The sequence below is a fragment of the Dromiciops gliroides genome, chromosome 4 (assembly GCF_019393635.1).
Source record: "Dromiciops gliroides isolate mDroGli1 chromosome 4, mDroGli1.pri, whole genome shotgun sequence".
Taxonomy (NCBI): domain Eukaryota; kingdom Metazoa; phylum Chordata; class Mammalia; order Microbiotheria; family Microbiotheriidae; genus Dromiciops; species Dromiciops gliroides.
The window spans coordinates 440,203,679-440,222,062 of record NC_057864.1 but is presented as its reverse complement, the minus strand read 5'-3'; the positions used below and the strand labels follow the sequence as shown (position 1 = coordinate 440,222,062).

Below are 18,384 nucleotides of genomic sequence, written 5' to 3'. Positions count from 1 at the left end.
AAGTAAATCTTGTCCAACTTTTCAAGAAGGGGAAAAAAGTATATTTTCAGTTTATAGGCTAGTGGTATGGATTCCATTTTCTATTCAAATTATTGATGGGATAGTTTTGGAGCACTTAGAAAAAGTAGGAGTGATTACTTTCAGCCAGTGTGGGTCATCAATAACAAGTCATGCCTCTCAATTAACTTTCTTTCTTCCTTCCTTTCCTCCCTTCTTTCTTTTCTTTCTCTGCAAGGCTACTAGATCTGGAGACTCAGCAGTTCTGGATTTCAGCATGCTATATGACAAAGCCTGACACAATGTGGGCTCTTTGTGGGATAGTATAGTTAGATGTATTTGGAAAGGGATGAAAAAACTAGTCTTAGAGAATGGTGGTAAATCAACTGATGTCGATCTCAAAGACCTCTGTCCTTGGTCCTGCTGTAATCAACATTTTTATCAATGACTTAGATGGAGGTACAGCACAAATTTGCAAAGATAAAGATAAAGTATATTTTAAGTATGGGGAATATCTTCTGTGTATGTATAAGGATAGAAAGTGGAATATCAAATTCAAGAACTAGTCAGTCTAGTTTGGTTGTAATAGAGAACAGAAGACTAGTAAGGAATGAGGATGGAAAGGTAAATGGAAGCCAGGTAAGGGAGGATCTTAGGTATTCTCTAGGCCATAGGGAATTCCTGAGAGGTGAGCAGGGGAATGATATGATCAGGCCTGTGGTACAGGAAGACTCTTTTGGCTACTTGTCAGCCACAATTTCAAATGAGATAATATTTGTGAGGTACTTAGTACAGTGCCTGGCAAAAAGTAAGCACTTGGGGCAGCCAGGTGGCACAGTGGATAGAGCACTGGCCCTGGAGTCAGGAGGATCTGAGTTCAAATTTAGCCTCAGACACTTGACACTTATTAGCTGTGTGACCCAGGGCAAGTCACTTAACCCCAATTGCCTCACAAAAAAAGTAAGCACTTAATAAATGCTTGTCCCCTTCTCCTTCCTCACTCCCCTTTGTGTAAGATAGACAAGAGAAAAGAGAGATTGATTAGAAGGATATCATAGTAATCTAGGTGAAAGATGCTGATATCCTGAATTGAAGATAGAGGCTCTGTGAGTGCAGGCAAGGGGATGGATATGAGAGGTGTTACAGAGGAGCAATCAATAAGATTTGACAAATGTTAGCTATAGGGTCAGCAGTGATATGTAAAAGAAAAGCTAAACTGTTGTTAGGCTTATTTAGTAGTATCAAACTCTCCAAAGTGAAACAGGTATAATAAAGCTTGTATTCTGCTCTAGTTAGACAACATCTGAAATAACACATCTAGCAAGTTCACTGAAAAACTGAAAGATGTCCAGAGGATGGTAACCAGGATGGTGAAAGGACTCAAAACTGCATGAGAACTGGTTGAAAGAACTGGGTATTGGGGCAGCTAGGTGGCACAGTGGATAAAGCACTGGCCCTGGATTTAGGAGGACCTGAGTTCAAATCTGGCTTCAGATACCTGATACTAGCTGTATGACCTTGGGCAAATCACTTAACGCTCACTGCCCCACCAAAACAAAACAAAACAAAAATCACAAAAAAAACCAAATAAAAACAACCTCCCCCCTCCAAAACCCCCCCCCCCAAAACCTGAGTATTTTTAGTCTGGAGAAGATAGGACTGGGAGGGGGATGTACATGACCACTGCATTCAAATAAATAGGAGGTTGTCATAGGTATTACAGACTAAGACTTGTCCCATTTGGATCTAAAGAACATAACAAAAATCAGTGAGTGGGAAAAAAATAATACAGACTTTGACTCAACATAAGGAGATATGTACTAACAATTAGAACTGTCTAAAAACGGTGCAGTTTAGCTTAGGGTAGTGACTTATCTGTCACTAATGGTCTTTAAGTAGACACTAGATGAACATCTGTTAAGGATACTACAGAAGGCATTCAGGATGTGTCCTACATGACCACTTATGTCCCTGTAGCTATAGGGTTCTATTGACGATCCTTTGAAAAGTGTAGTTTATCATTCTAACTGTCTCATGAGCTTGTTGCCTGAATACATTGCCCTGATCTATGAGCTGTGTGTAATAGAGCTGTAGCTATATTCAGCCTCATAGATTTCCATGAAAAACAAAGCTACCTACAAAATCTTTGTTTAAGGTAACTATATTTCAATACCTTGGGATAGTATATCCATTTAAGGGCTAAGTATGAGCCTCGGTTTGAGGGCTCTACAGGCAGTTTCTAAAAATGAGCTTTACTAGCATGCCATTCTTCCTCCCACCAAGCCAGGGCCAACAGCTAGACAGACTGCAGAAGCATCTGTCTCAGGCTGGGGCTTGCAAGTCTTCCATACCAGGAGCAAGAGCGCCATGGTTCTCCTTGAACTACCACAGCTGCTTTTACTGGGAACAATTCTGCTGTGGTCATTTATCTCTTCTGCCTGGTATTCTTTCTCATTCATCTGTTCATTAAACAAATGCTGATTTAAATCCCTCCAGTGTGTCAAGCAAGTGTTAGGTGGTAGGGAACCTATAAAATTTTAACCCAGATTAAGTTCAATTCACATGGCACAGTGGATAAAGCACCGGCCCTGGATTCAGGAGGACCTGAATTCAAATTTAGACTCAGACACTTAACACTTACTGGCTGTGTGAACCTGGGCAAGTCACTTAACCCTCACTGCCTAGCCCCTCTATATCTATCTATCTATATGGAGAGAGAGAGAGAGAGAGAGAGAGAGAGAGATCAAGCAGCTACTCTATGCAAGTCAGTATGAACAAGGCACTGTTAGGCCTTAGGAATACAAGTACAAAAAGGAAACAATCCCTGTCCTTGGAGATCTTTCAATGCGGTAGGCTAGGAGGACACAACGTGTACATAAGTAACTAGAAGGTGCATCCAAGTCAATAGAAACACAAAGCCATTTCAAGAGGAACAAAGTGCTAATAACTGGGGTGGCAGTGGAGGGGATGGGGGGGAAATGTCAGGTCAGGAAAGGCCTCCTGAAGGAGAGGGCACCTGAGCAATGCCTATGAGGGAGAGGGAGGGAAGGGATACATTTCAGACATGAAGCACTTATGGAAAGTTACAGAGATCACAGGTGGAATGTCATGTATGGGGGCATTCAACCAGAATAGAGAGGGTATGAAGAGAAAAAGAAGACTGGAAAGGTGGGTGGGAGGCAGAGTATTTTGTATTTTATCCTAGAGGCAATAGAGAGTCATGGTAGATTGTATCAATAGACTGTGTGTTTGTAAGGGGTCGGGTGGGGGAAGAAGAAGGAGAGAGGCTCAGACTTCTGTCATCATTCCTTTCCTTATCTACAGAATGAAGGGGTTGGATTAGATGAGCTCTGAGATCCCTTCCAGTTCTAAATCTATAATCCCATGATCTGTCTCAGGAATATCAATTTGGCCACTATGAGGAAGCTGGATGGGTGAGGGAAGAGACTGGAGGAGGCTGGAGACTATAAGCCTCAAAAGCCAGGGATGGCTGTGAGAGAGGCAGCAGAGAAGACTGACAGGCATTAACTAAGCACCTCCCAGGCCCCAGGCCCCAGGACACAAAAATGGCTTCTGTCTCCTCATGGAGCTTTCAATCTACAGTGGACACAACCTGTATCTCTGTGGGCAAATACAAAATGAATACAAGGTCATTTGGGTAGATTTCTGGACCCTGGAACTTGGGGGGGGTAGGGGGAGAAGGGTTGGTCAGCAAAGGCACCTGAGCTTAGTTAGTCTTGAAAGAAAACAGGGAGTCTAAGAGGTGGAGGGGAAGAGGGACTGTCTGCAAAGGCATGGAGATGAGAGATTGATTGCCTTGTGTTAGGAACGGCAAGAAATCCCATTTGGCTGGACGGTAGAATGGATGAAGGGCAGTAATGTATAATAAGAAAGCCTGAAAAGATAGGTTAGAGCCATAGTGCAAAGTCAATGCCAAATATAAGAGTGTATATTTGCTCTGAGGGTAAACGGGGATCACTGGTGTTGGCTGAGAAGAGGACTAACACAGTCAGGGGTGTGCTTTAGGGAAATCATTTTGGTAACTGTGTGGGAGATTGGATATGGGGCCAGGAAAACTGAAGAGTCAAGGATGAGGATGTCCTCAGAAGACATAGGAAACTTTACAAAGGGATGGGTCTGATAAGAAACACGAGTCTTGTTTTAAACACGTTGAGTCTGAGATGCCGCTAGGACATGCGGGGAGAGATGTCCAGCAGGAATTTGGCAACATGAGACCAAAGTTCAAGAAAGACTTTGGGGCTGGACATATAGATTTGGGGGTCACAGGGTGAGAGATGAATCCATGGAAGCTGATGAAATCTGCAAGGCGGAGAAGGTAGAGAGGGAAGAGAAGCAAGTGTAGAGGGATAACAAGCTCACACACATTTCGGTTCTTCTCCCTCTCCAGATGCCACTTTGGCTGCATTTGTTCTACCTATGGTTTGCTTCTTTCATGTTTCACAGGAGATGATATGGAGGCCTAGCTCGGAGGGAGGGGTTGACTCCCCCTGGACAGGTTTACTGAGCTGCTCTGTTTCAGATGTACTTTGGGCAGCAAAAAAGGAAACACCCCAAACAAAAGCAATGGCTAGGTACTGGAGGGTGTGCCAGGGTGGAGTACAGGTAAGATTATATGTTTGTGTGAGTAGTATCTGGGTGTGTACGTCTGGAGAAACACAGGCCTTCCCTCCCTCCCCCCTCTTCTCTCCACCTCTTCCCCCATGGCCTGCCCCTCCCCACAGCAGACAGTGAGGAGAAAAAGCTTTGAGAACTATCCTAGACAAATGATTGATTTTTCAGAGCTTAAGAGTAATTCAGGAGAACCTGAATGTTCACCCAAGCAGTACATTGCTGTGCTTAATAATTAGTTAGGGCTGGTTGTTTTTAGTACTAAGAACAGCCTTAGAGTGGAGGGGAGCAATCCCTATCTAGAAAAAAATTCTATCTCATTTTGATCTTTCAAAAGCATTATTACTTCTAGCTATTACAGAGAATAAATCAGATAATTAAGAGATCTCTTTTTCCAGAATTGTTAAATTCGCCTCTTAGCACATATTCAAATAAAATTAGGAAAGTCATACTTGGATTATAATTGCATAAGCTGAGACTAAGGACCATATAGCAAGTATTTATAACTAGCGATTGGAAAGAGTGCAAAATTTAGGAAAAGCTAGTTCACTCAAAAACTAACCATTTCGGCAGCTAGGTGGCACAGTGGATAGAGCATTGGCCTTGGAGTCAGGAGGACCTGAGTTCAAATGCGGTCTCAGACACTTAACACTTACTAGCTGTGTGACCCTGGGCAAGTCACTTAACCCCAATTGCCTCACCAAAAAAAAAAAAAGAATAGTAAAATTAACAAAACAAAACAAAACAAAAACAAAAACAAAAAGGGGCAGCTAGGTGATGCAGTGGATAGAGCACTGGCCCTGGATTCAGGAGGACCTGAGTTCAAATCTGGTCTCAGACACTTAACACTTACTAGCTGTGTGACCCTGGGCAAGTCACTTAACCCCAATTGCCTCACCAAAAACAAAACAAAACAAAACAAAACAAAAACTAACCATTTCCCCAGGACATAGCCATAGTCCCTTTAATGAACAAAATCCAAACACTGAATATTAGCTATTTCTGAAAACCTGAAACTGTCCTTATCTGCCTCTATATTATAAAATATGAATTTGAGCAGTTAAATAACTTGTTTCTGTGAGAAAACCAGAACAGAAAAGAAAAAGATAATCTTATTGATTTATGAACAGTATGAAACCTAGCCATCATGAATATTCACCCAAGCAGTACATTGCTGTGCTTAATAATTGGTTGGGGCTGGTTGCTTTAAGTACTGAGAACAGCCTTAGAGCAGAGGGGAGCAATCCCTATGTAGAAGAGGCCGACCATCTCCCCAGTACCTCTGTCAATGGATGACTGCCCACCAACTGGCAGGTAAGTACAGGAGCTCCAGCCCAATACCCACAGCCATTAGAGGGGAAGGTACCACCTGCCACCTACGGAGCAGGCAAACTAGCTAGCTGAAGATGCAAGGCACTGGGCATGGGGGTGAGGGGAGACAAAAAGGAGCATATAACAGTAAAGTCAAACTATTATCACCTTTCCTTGGAACCCCAGGGAGACAGCCCAGAGCCCGAGAGCCTTCTCTTTGAAAGAGCAGTGCCCCCAGGACCACTGGCCTAAGCCTCTACCCCTAGCCCTGAGGCCATCATTTGGGTGCAACAATCACTGCTGACCAACTGCCACTGTTGGGCCCCTTCACACAGAGGAGCAATGGGGAGTGGCAGGACCTTCCTAGCCCAGGTCCTATACCCATCATCCTGGATGGCAACCCCCATGGGGATGCTGTCTAGTGTCTGCTTATGTGGGTAATGTAGTTACACCTACTGAAGACTAAGAAAAGAAGGTTTGCACCACAAAAGTCCTTGGCACTTTCAAATGGTTCAAGATCAGGAACTGTTATGATGTTATCGGTTGGAATGACACTAAAGAAGAGGCACTGCAGTCTGCTTTGCGGCTGTCCCCTAAGGACCACTGAACCTTTCCACCTGACTGGTAGCAGCTGCATCCTTCATTGAACATGAGCTCTTTTAGAGCAGGGGCTCTCTAACTTTGCTATTTGTATCTCCAGGACTTAGCTCAGTACTTTCCTTGTACACAGTAAGTGATTAATAAATGCTGACATCACTTACATAATGTGAGTTATTTATTTAGAAAACAGTCATTCTCACACTCAAAAGGTCTCTGGATCCCAGTAAAGGTCATATTTGGACACTGTGAGGCGAGACATTGAGTTGCTCCCCAAATGGATGCCCTCATCTCCCTTTCAGACTCAACCCTAGTTAGCCCTGAAGTTCTGCTCTGAAGATGGTAAAGAGAAAGAAATAGTTTAAAATGGTAACAAAAGCTCTATTTTGTGACAGGATCTAGATAGTGAACACAGCGTTTAATTATGAATGTCCAAAAGAAAAGTAGTCCTACTCATGCTATTTTCACAAGTAGTAAAATCAAGGCACAAAATTAATTTTGTAGTTAAAGACTTCCCCACAATATTTAGCCACAGAGTTTAGCACCACTACTTTCTTTTCTTTCTTTCTTTCTTTCTTTCTTTCTTTCTTTCTTTCTTTCTTCTTTCTTTCTTTCTTTCTTTCTTTCTTTCTTTCTTTCTTTCTTTCTTTCTTTCTTTCTGCAGGGCAATGAGGATTAAGTGACTTGCCCAGGGTCACACAGCTAGTAAGTGTCAAGTGTCTGAAGCTGGATTTGAACTCAGGTCCTCCTGAATCCAGGGCCAGTGCTTTATCCACTGCACCACCTAGCTGCCCTTCGCACCACTACTTTCAAACCAGCCTTTTCTGAAATGGAATTAAAAGGTATGCTGGGGATACTCCTCATATGTTAATTAATAGCTAATTTTTAAGACCTACTAAACTTCAATCTAATCTTTCATTTTACTGTCAAAAGTAACATAACAGAACCTTTTATAGAATACCTTGCTTTTTTATTACTCAATTAAATCTACATTTATATCTAGGCTATAGCATAAATATGAAATAGAAAAATTTGAGTTATTAATTTGAAAGTCATAAATTTCATGACACATTAAGGGGAATACTTTGAGCAGATCATAGGATCTAATAGTAGCAGTGTTATTACAAGCAAAGTATAAAATGGTCCTTAGAAAAAGATGTCTGCTTACCTGATATTATCACTATAGATTTTTACAATAAGCCTTTGAGAGACAAACACTATGATTAAGTAAATATTCTTAAACATCATTATTTTACTGCTGAGCTACTCGATTCAATACCCATGCAACATAAGCAGCATCCTGGTCTCCAGATCCATATTCAGTCAAGAAAGGCAAAGATAACATAAATAATGATAAATCGATCAAATTTCTTTGTAGCATATTTCCTAAGAAAACCTCAAACTACTTGCACCTCTTTCATTTCATTTTTCACTAGTTCTAGGGATCCTGGGGATTAGAAGAATCTTAGCTAATATAATTCAATTCATTTTATTGTGCAATTTGACCAAATGGATTAGCTTTTCTCATATGCTAAATAAAACAAGATGACAAGAAGGAAAACTACACAGAAAACTCACTAATTCCCCATCAATACTCCCAGGGATCATATAACACTAGAGTTGTAAAAGACCTTCCTTAGAAGCAGTCTGCCCAGCTCCTTAATTTGATGGATGAAAGGAAAGGTTGACCTGGAGGAAGAAGGACTCAAATCAGATCTCCCTTCAGTCTGGTGCACCGAATACTTGTAGTGCTTAAAAACTTATGTTTGTGTACTGAAGAAGGGGAAGAAAGAGAATTGGTTTCAAATGCAGAACTGTAAACATTCCCCTCCCAATCAGGGAAATAAGCAAAGCCATCAAAAACAAGTCTATCTACTTAGATATCTGTTTATAGTCCTAAGTCTTACTTGAAAGAGATCAGACTAGAAGAACAATACTAGTTAAATTGCTGGAATGGTTGTTAATGAGCCATAGTTTTTAGGAAAATAAGCTACAATTAAAAATATATATACGTATATTTATATCTATAAATAAATTACATATATATAGTATATTTATGTATGTGTGTATATATGTATGTATGTGTGTACACACACACACACACACACACACACACACACAAATTCCACTTGTTTGATTCTTACCATAACCTGTGAGAAAGGCAGGCTTGGCAATTTTCCCCAGGTTACAAAACTTTTAATAGTGGCAGGGACAGAACTGAAACCCAGACCTCTTGACTTTAAGTCCAGCATTCTTTCCACTACCCAATGTTGTTTGACCTGCTCTGATTATTTTTATAAAGTTTCATTTGTCTTCATCCAGTTTAAATGAAATCAGCCCTATACAACTACACCAATTCATTATAACAATTTTAACTGGACTTCTACTCCCTGAATTCAAGACTTTCTGAAATAAGGGTGCTGTGATTTGTGACACATCTTTGACTTAAATAGAACATGTCAATTGATTTTAGATGCCTTTCACTTCCAGTAAAATGATTCATGGTTCATGATTCTAGAGGCAGTCTGGAATACAAAAGACTTTCCAGTCCTAATATAGGATGAAGTCACTGCTTCCACCAAGGGTTTCATAATAGGGTCCAAGATCCTTTTAAGGATCAATGTTCCAAACAGTAGAAAGACTCACCTCATAGCTATTCAGGAAGTCAACAAGGCAGTCAAGTATGGAATGGAAGATCACCCCCCTGCCCCCTTTTAGGGCAAAATAAAACAAAGGGAAACGGGAAGTAGCACTCCCTTGTCAACTGGCTACAGAGCTCTGGAGTTCATGCTCCTGGGCTACCTGAATTACCAATCTAAGTCCAAGTAGCTGCTTTTTGGTGGAAAACTCTCCCCTCTCCCCTCAATGAATAATAATAAAGTTATTAATTTACTATTAGCAGTAGGTTGCTGCTATGGTGACTAACTTAGAGCCTCTGAAACAAGGCAGCCATTTTTTTTTTTTTGCAGGGCAATGGGGGTTAAGTGACTTGCCCAGGGTCACACAGCTGGTAAGTGTCAAGTGTCTGAGGCCAGATTTGAACTCAGGTATTCCTGAATTCAGGGCCGGTGCTTTATCCACCGCACCATCTAGCAGGGCAGCCACTTCTAAAGATTACTCATTCTAAACTGGCTAAAATTAGCCAGAGAACTATAGATTCTATGCTACCTCAACAATCATGTAAATCCAGTGCTTCCCAAACCAAACTATACTTCAGATTAGTGAAATAACTAAATCTTCTACTATAGACTACTCTGGCCTTTAGTTTTAGCCTGGCTAATTTGAGCAGTTTCAGAGTTTAGAAGAGAGAGCGGGGAAGAATAGGGCTGAAGGAAGATAGGGAAGAGAAAATGGCTTGTAAGTTTATAGGCTTTAAAGTAAGATGGTTAGTAATAAAAGCATAAACAAATGGTAAAAATTTTCTGTGGACTGGTGTTACCTAACATTTAGTGAATACTTATGTAGTCCAAACCCTATCTAAAACACAAGTTTCCTTGACAATATCCCCCAAAATGGTCATCTACCTTCTTCTTGAAGAACTCTAGTTGTGGGACCTGAAGGTCTCCCAAGGCAACCCATTCTATTTTTTGATCTCCTCTAATTTTATGTGATGGGTAAAACTAAGTGTGTGTGTGTGGGGCCCATATACTGTCTCATGCTCATTCAGCAGGGGGCCCCTGATAATAATATTTTCACAGTTAGCAAGTTCCTCCTTCTATTAAGAACTTTTCCTCTCTCTAACTTCCACCTATGTGGTTCAAAGGGGGAGAATCTAATAAATTCCTGAAAAAAACTAGGTATGTCACCAAATACAGTGACTGTATTTTCAAATCTTGGACACGAGTTTCCAAAGGATTTTATCTGTAACATCATGTCCATTCTACATACAAAAAAAGTGTGTGTGTGTGGGAAGGGCAATTGTTCAGTGTACAGAAGTGTAGTCTTCCTGAGCTCTTGGCAACTTAATGTTGCCAATGGTCACACAACTGGACTTTGTATACATAACTATGGACATGCGATACAGTATTTTTTTATGCAAATAGTTTAGTAATTGTAAACATGATGTTTCTTTAGACTGTGAGTCTCCATATTTTGGTTTATTCTTTTGTGACCTGTTTATTTTTATATTGTAATGACCTGATTCATTTAGTTACCATTTGCCAAAATATTGGGACTTTGGGGGATGTTCCCATGGTTTTGAAAAGGATATCTGAAATCAGCATTGTCCTAAGAAGTCCAGGCATTATGCCCCCAGGAGCATGCACATAGATCACTGATGGCTCAAATATTTGACATGATACTAGAGAAGAGAAATCGCTACTTTCTGTTTCTTTTATATGGTATTGACATGTCTGTCTTTCAGCTGAATTTCTATAATTTCTAATTAAGTCACATGTTCAACCTGTAATGCCTGAGAAACAGCTGTGATATTTTTTGGAAAATAGATTTTATATGTTATACCAAATGCATAATGGATGTAAGAAGAAAAAAAATGTTCTATATGCTAAATGCCTGCCTCTTCTAAAATTTACTGTCAACATCCCAAAATTCAATTGGATACAATTCAAGTCAGTAGACGTTTATTAAGTATCTATGATGTATCAGACACTATGCTAAATGTTGGGGATACAAAAAAAGGCAAAAGACAGTCTGTCTTTAGGGAGTTTAAAACACAATGAGGGAGACAACATCCAAACAAATATATACACACTAACATAAACAGGCAATAACAGAAGGATGGTTCTGGAATTAAGAGAGGGTGGATAAGGCTTCTTGTAGTCGGTGAGATTGTTTCTATGAGACTTTTTTTTTTCTTTTAAAGCATCTGAGTCAAGGATGGCCAGATTCACTGATGCTCTAAATAGAAAATAATGATTGTCTGACTTGATTAGAAATATTTCTTGAGTATCTACTATGTTGAAGGCATTGTGCTAGGAACTTTGGGAAACATAAATAAGTATAAGGTAGTCTGCCATTTTCAATCTTGTATTTCTATAACCTAGCACAGTTCCTTGCACATCATTGATATATAATAAACGCATATGTATAAAAAGGAAGATATGTACAAAGATAATTATTTTAAAAAAATTTTTTGTGTGAGGCAATTGGGGTTAAGTGACTTGCCCAGGGTCACACACCTAGTAAGTGTTAAGTGTCTGAGGCAAGATTTGAACTCAGGTCCTCCTGAATCTAGGGCTGGTGCTTTATCCACTGCGCCACCTAGCTGCCCCTACACAGATAATTATAATACAAGTTTTAAATGATTCCATGCATGGGGATGCTCAAATAGGTTGGCATAAAAGATTGAAGAGAAGGATGGGGAGATGAGGCTGGTGGTTAGGCAAGGTGTCATGGTGTCATTGCTTAGAAGTGGGGGAAAGACCCCTGTTTTAGCATCTGTTGGGCACTAGAGTAAAAGTACATTGGCAGAGGCAAGGAAGAGATAAAGGAATTCAATTCAATAAACATATTAATCATCTACACTGAAAGAGGCACAGCAGTAGCCTCTGGCAATGAATACTAAGGGGAAAAACAAAAAACAAAAAACCAAAACTAGTTCCTGCCCTAGAGGCACTTCTTTTTACTGAGGAAAGTGGGGGCGGGTCGGCGGAGGGAGTGTCTGGGGCATAAAAAGATAGAACAAGGACAAAAATCTAATATAAGGTAAACCCAAGATCAAGGGCACATCCTTCAGATTGGCTGGATCACTTCATAAAAACTGATAACATTACAAGCCAGTGTCAGGGAGAGGGAATGGGTGAATACGAGAAGTAGCTAGGGTTGAGAGAATGATGGAAGCATAGGATGAAGTCAGATTGTGGGGGGCTCTGAATGCCAGAGTGAAGAGTTTAGACTTTATCCTGTGAGCAAAGAAACGCCACTGACGGCGTTGGAGTAAAGGAATGAAATGATGAAAGCGGTGTTTTAGGCAGATTAGTCTGGCAGCTTCCCCATGCATGGGGGGTGGGTGGGTATGATTGATAGAGCAAGAGAGGCCACTGAAATAGTTCCCGAGTGATGTGATAAGGCCCTGAAATAGTCCACTTCCCCCCCCCCCCTCCCTGCCCCATTCATTAGCTCCCTCTCTAGTATATCCACAAGTAGAATCTAAGGACTGCATCATGCCTCTGTGGCTCCTGCAATCAACCTGGGTATGGCCAAGATGAAGGGTTGTTGTTGTTTGTCCTTCATTCCCCAAGAGATGATGTCATGACTTGTAGTGAATTAGATTTAAGTGAGGGAGGGCTGTGCAAGGTCACTAACTCCTCTCCTCCAGAGCCCTCTGGGTCCAGTGGCAGGATGACTGGAAATGCCTCCAGATGCTTAAGACAATTGGGGTAAAGTGACTTGCCTAGGGTCACACAACTAGTAACTGTCTGAGGTGAGATTTGAACTCAAGTCCTCCTGACTCCAGGGCCAGTGCCCTATCCACTGCACCACCTAGCTGTCCCAAGGTTAAGGGTACTCTGATGAAAACCTAAGCTGGCCAGCCATTAGCATCTGTCTCTCAAACTGTTTCCCCCATGTCATATAATCCAACCAGCGATAGTTCTTCCCTGTAAGTATAGGCAACTACCAAACCTATAGCTCAGGATAAAAGTTCTGGGGCTCAGGACAGAAGTTTGGAGTGGAGGAACTGGCCGGAAGACAACATTTTTTTTTCAAGCAAAAAAAAATTCTGTCAATCAGATTGTATTTGCTTTAGATCCAATAGAAAAGGGGACTGAGAAAGTCCTGGAACTAAAGTTAGAGGTGGCTGACCAAGTGCAATTTAGTCAAGCCTGAGTGCTCTGGGTTTCTAACCAAAGAATTAGATAATTAGGACCTAGTTAAAAAACTCAGATGGGGAGGGGAGAGGGGGGGGGGAGATCCAGGTGAGAGAGAAGGGTTAAGAACAGCAGGATGAGATTCCTTCTTCCATAATGAAAAATAATTCACTAAATTAAAAAACCCGCAAAGACAAAATTAATTACAACCCCCCCCCCCCAAAACAAACCCACTAAAACTTCTCAGGATCAAATGTCTTACACTTGACCCCTTCTCAGGTACTAATATGATGTAATAGAATATACACACACGGAAGATGTTGCTTTTAGTTTATCTTTCCTTTGTTGTCTTGGCTTATATTCACTGATATATGTAAAAAAGCAAGTTAGGGGCAGCTAGGTGGCGCAATGGATAAAGCACTGGCCTTGGATTCAGAAGGACCTGAGTTCAAAGCCAGCCTCAGACACTTGACACTTACTAGCTGTGTGACCTTGGGCAAGTCACTTAATCCCCATTACCCCGACAAAACAAACAAACAAACAAAAAAGCAAGTTAATCATTTTCCTATTAGTTTTTAATTCTCATCTTTTTAAATGATTAAAGACAAAGGCTGGAATACATATAGTTAACTCCTCCATTACCTAGACTTAATTCATATGCAAACTGACAAATAAGCCGTTTTTAAACTGAGATGCTTTGAACTGGAACCTATCCAGTTAGCATCAAATCTTCAGGAAACAGGAACAAATGTGCTTTCAAAACAGGCTGACAAGTCATTTCTGGGGTCAGCTTCCACAGATAGCTCTACTTTCCTTTAGAAATAAATCTGTGTTCCTTGTCTCGTGGCATGATCACCGACCAGTCCACTGGACATACCTAGAAGTGCTGCTCTGCTCGACTCAGAAAAGCCAAGATTTCCACAGGACGAATTCCAATTCTGCTCTGCAAATTAACTGGCAGTACTGTAAACTTGATTCAGCTAACACACAAGCTCATTGTAAGCTGAGCATGTCAGAACTTCTGTGATCAGCTTGTGTGAACTAGAGTCTATTCTAGTTAGAAATCCAACCACTGTTCTATAAACACCCTTATAGCACTAGCATCATTTATGAAAGTTTAAAAGGCAATTTGAAGATCCATTAAAAGGAAGGAAGGAAGGAAGGGAAGGAAATGAGAAAAGAAAGATGAAACTACAACACCTATTAAGGAATGAAATAAGCAGACACTCAATGTCTGAAATACTTTTCTAAACTCATATTCACATTGGATTCTTAGAAAAGAAAAAGGAAACCCTGAAATGACTAGCACTGATTTTATTTTTAAGTCTAGCCCAGGTTCGGAGAAGTGTAATTACGTTGAGGAGAGAGAGAGAGAAAGCAAAAAATGTTCTTGTGGATATTTCAATCACTGGGTGGTGATTAGGCTGAACAAGTTCCTTCAGGCAGACCAGATAAGGAAAGTAAAGGTAAGCACCGGGTAAAAAAAGGAGTGGATTGTTTATAGTATCATGATGGGCCTCCTCTTATCAAAAAGTTATCTTTGTAGGTCTACACCATGGAGACAGCTTCATAATCTTGCTCCGAGATTAACCAAGACCAAACAGGAGCTGTAAGGATAACCAAGACACATAAAAGGCCAATTTTTATTTACTCTACCAAAAAATACAATAGCATGATGGGCCTTAGCAATTAGTTTCTTTGGTTTTGTCTCAACTTTATTTTCTGTTCTGCATCTTGATGAGCCTGACCATTCCCTTTCAATTTCTGTAGCTCTGGCTGAGGGGCCCATGTGTTAATATCTCTATATATGTCTGTGTACATAGTATACAACTCTTGAAGTGCTTCCAACCAGCCTCTGTTTTTTTGTGATCTTTCTGAAGACGTCTGGGAATGATCTTTTTTTTTCTTTTTGGAATGATCTTTAAACAGATCTCTGTAGAAGAATTGAAGGCTCCATATCTATAATTCATTACCCTCCACAAATTCGAAATACACTTTGTAATTAGAATTGCCTTTCTTAGTTTTTCCAAAACTTTGCACAGTTGACTGTGTAACTATGGGCAAGTCACTTAACTTCTCTGTGTTTCAGTTTCCTCATCTGTAAAGTGAGGATAATAATAGCACCGACTTCACAAAGTTCTAAGAGTCAAATGAGAACATCCGTAAAGTGCTTTGCCAATGTTAAGATGCCATAGAATTGCTAGCTATAATTATTAGCACACGTTGTTGCTCAGTTGTGCCCTACTCTTCGTGACCCCATTTGGGGTTTTCTTGGCAAAGATACTAGAGTGGTTTTGCCATGTCCTTTTCCAGCTCATTTTACATATGGGGAAACTGAGTCAGACAATGGTTAAGTGGCTTGCCCAGGATCACACAGCTCTGTAAGTGTCTAAGGCTGGATCTGAATTCAGGTCTTCATGACTCCTGGCCTGGCACTGTGTACTTCAACACCTAGCCTGCCCTATTATTTAGCACATATAGTAGATACTTAATGATGCTTATTGACTTGACTTGTAAGTAAAAGCATTAGTTAATATTTACTGCAAATATACACCCTCTGTGACTCTAATTCTAAGCACTTTGTCACAATCAACACTACTCCAACATTACACCATCATGAAGGGTGACTTACGAGTGAGTATTAAAGAAGTAATGTTAAAAGATATGACGAATTTTTATAGATGCAAGTGTTACCTCACTGGATGTCCAATGACAATCCAATGGTATTCATGCTAATGCCAATTCCAAAAGTGCAAATACCATATATTACAGTGAGTGGAAAGCACTAGACTAGTAGTCAGAAGGCCTGAGATTGTGCCACTTGTTGGCTGTTACTTTATGTAAAATGAGGGGATTGTACTACAAGCTCTCTAAAGACCCACCCACAGCTAATAAGGGCTGGGCAAGTGGCATAGTGCTGAACTTGAAGTCTGAAAGACCCCAATTCTCCAAATTCTCTGGCAGACACCAGCTCTTCGATCCTAAGCAAATCATTTCATCACTTTGCCTCAGTTTCCTCAGCTGTAACAGGGGGATAATAATAGCACCTTCCTCCCAGACTGTAGTGAGGATCAAATGAGATATTTGTACATTGCTTAGCACAGTGCCCGCTGGCATGGAGTAAGTGCTTAATAAATAAATGCTTGCTTCTTTCATGAATGTATACTCAAAGAATATCCTTGAACTTAGTTACAGTTGTGGCATATGCAGTTTACCTTGGTCACCATAGTTTGCTTTTTCTATTCTGCAGGTGATCCTATTCTGGTAAAAACCAAACGACATCGTTGACCTAGTAGTATTTGCAACTGTAGAAAAGACCTATAGCATCTAATAGTGGGTGTGGATCGAGAAGAAAGCAACCAAAGGCCATTAAACCAGATTAATCATAAACCCACAGACAACTGGACCAGGATTTTCTTGAAACACTTCCTGGCTTTTGTTTCAAGATTTACACCTTTTAAGGTTATTCAAGTCTCCCAGAGCAATTTAGTCACTAGACTAATGGTCCTTATTTACCTTTCTATAGAGCGTCCTAAGGAAGGATCCTAACTTATTCATTGCCTGTGTGTATTCTCCACACCGGGTCAAGTTCATCATTTAGCCAACTTCTGCAACAGCATCGGGGCTCATGGAAATAAGAGGGAGAATCTCACGTTTCCTGGGGAATTCGCGGAGGGAACAGGGTGGTGGTGGTGAAAGACAGAAGCAAACCATACAAAACCGTACCCCGGGGACCAGCCTGGGTTCCCCCCCAAGGCGAGAATGGAGGAGGGAGGAGCAGCCCTATGGCTTGGGAGACTCCATCTGGCCAGTCCATCGAGATGGGCTTCTCCCACTGTCCAGCCTCAGTCCTCCAGCTGAAAGGGGAGGGAAACCAGGGCTTCCGACTCGTGGGAGAAGAGAGGTCCAGGGGGTTGACTCTGGGCAGGGCAGGACGGAGCGCAGGGGATGGGAAATAGGCTGGCACGGGGATGGGGAGGCCTTTTTCATTTAAGGATGCAGGTGGGTGTGAGGCTACCAACGTAAATGGGGAGGGGGCAGGGGAGAGAAGCACTCACTATAAAGAGACCGGAGGGGGGGACTCCAGCTCCCCTCTGAGCCCCGGCGAGCTGGGGCAGGTGGCGGGGAGGGGGGAGGGGACTGTCGGGCCCGAAGGGGGAGAGGGGAGGGGATGGGGGGGAGCCCCTCTCTAAACGAGACGCGGAGGGGAGGGGTCCCCGTACAGGGTGGGTGGGTGAGGCACAGGGGAAAGGGTCAGCGGCTAGACAGGAGCTGGGGCAGGTCCGGGGATCTCCTCAAAGGTTGGGGCGCCGCCTCCTCCGGGAATGGGGGGCGCGGGCAGAGGAGGAGGAGGGGCCCCGCCCCCTCGGGGGATGGGGTGCTAGGGGTCGGGGGGTGGGGCGGCAGTCCCACCCTCACCTTTCTCTCGAGACCCAGGTCTCCCCTCAATCCCTGAGTACCCGGCCCACGGCTCCTACCTCTCCCCGGTGCTCCGGGCTCCGCTCCCCGCCGCCTCCGCCTCCCGCTCCCCATCCACAGTCCCTCGCCTCCCCTCCTCCTCCCCCGCCGGGTGCGCGCCTTGACAGCTTCCCCGGCCAATTGTCACCTCAGCCTCTCGGCTCGCTGACCAATCCACGCCGGGGGGAGGCGGGGCTTCTCCAATGTCATTCAGGCTCCTCCCGGGGCCCCAAGATCCCTTTTGTTTGGGGAGAGCCGGGCTGGAATTGAGCTCGCGTCACTTCCGGCGGGGAGAGCCCTCCTCCCAGTCTGGCGCGCGGATCGGCTCTCGAGCCGCGACCCGCCCGGGCTCTGTAGCTGCTCACCCTCCAGCTCTGTCCGCGGCTAGGGGCGCGTGTGCCTTCGCCCGGTCCTCGCCGAGCGGGAAGCGCTTGGCTCTCGATCCCGGCCTGGTGTTCCCGGGTTGCAGTTTCGCCCCGCATTGTTCGGGCTTTAGCATTTGTATCCCATCGCCCAGTTCACTAGCTACCCTCCAATTTGTAATCCCATTCTAGTTCTCACTTTAAAAATGGGAAGCCCCTCTTTGTACGTGGCTGCCCCAACGGAGAGCGGCGGAGGGGGAGAG

At 42.6% G+C, this 18,384-nt stretch overlaps 1 protein-coding gene across 1 annotated transcript in view; it reads right to left on the bottom strand.

Annotated features, from left to right (window-relative positions):
• The window catches only part of CTTNBP2NL (CTTNBP2 N-terminal like), a 73,325-nt gene extending 55,500 nt beyond the window's left edge, over positions 1-17,825 (bottom strand). Inside the window, exon 1 of the mRNA XM_043963307.1 lies at positions 17,780-17,825. The gene's annotated coding sequence lies outside the window, so the exon portion shown is untranslated. The remainder of the gene's footprint in view (positions 1-17,779) is intronic.
• Between the last annotated feature and the right edge of the window lie 559 nt (positions 17,826-18,384).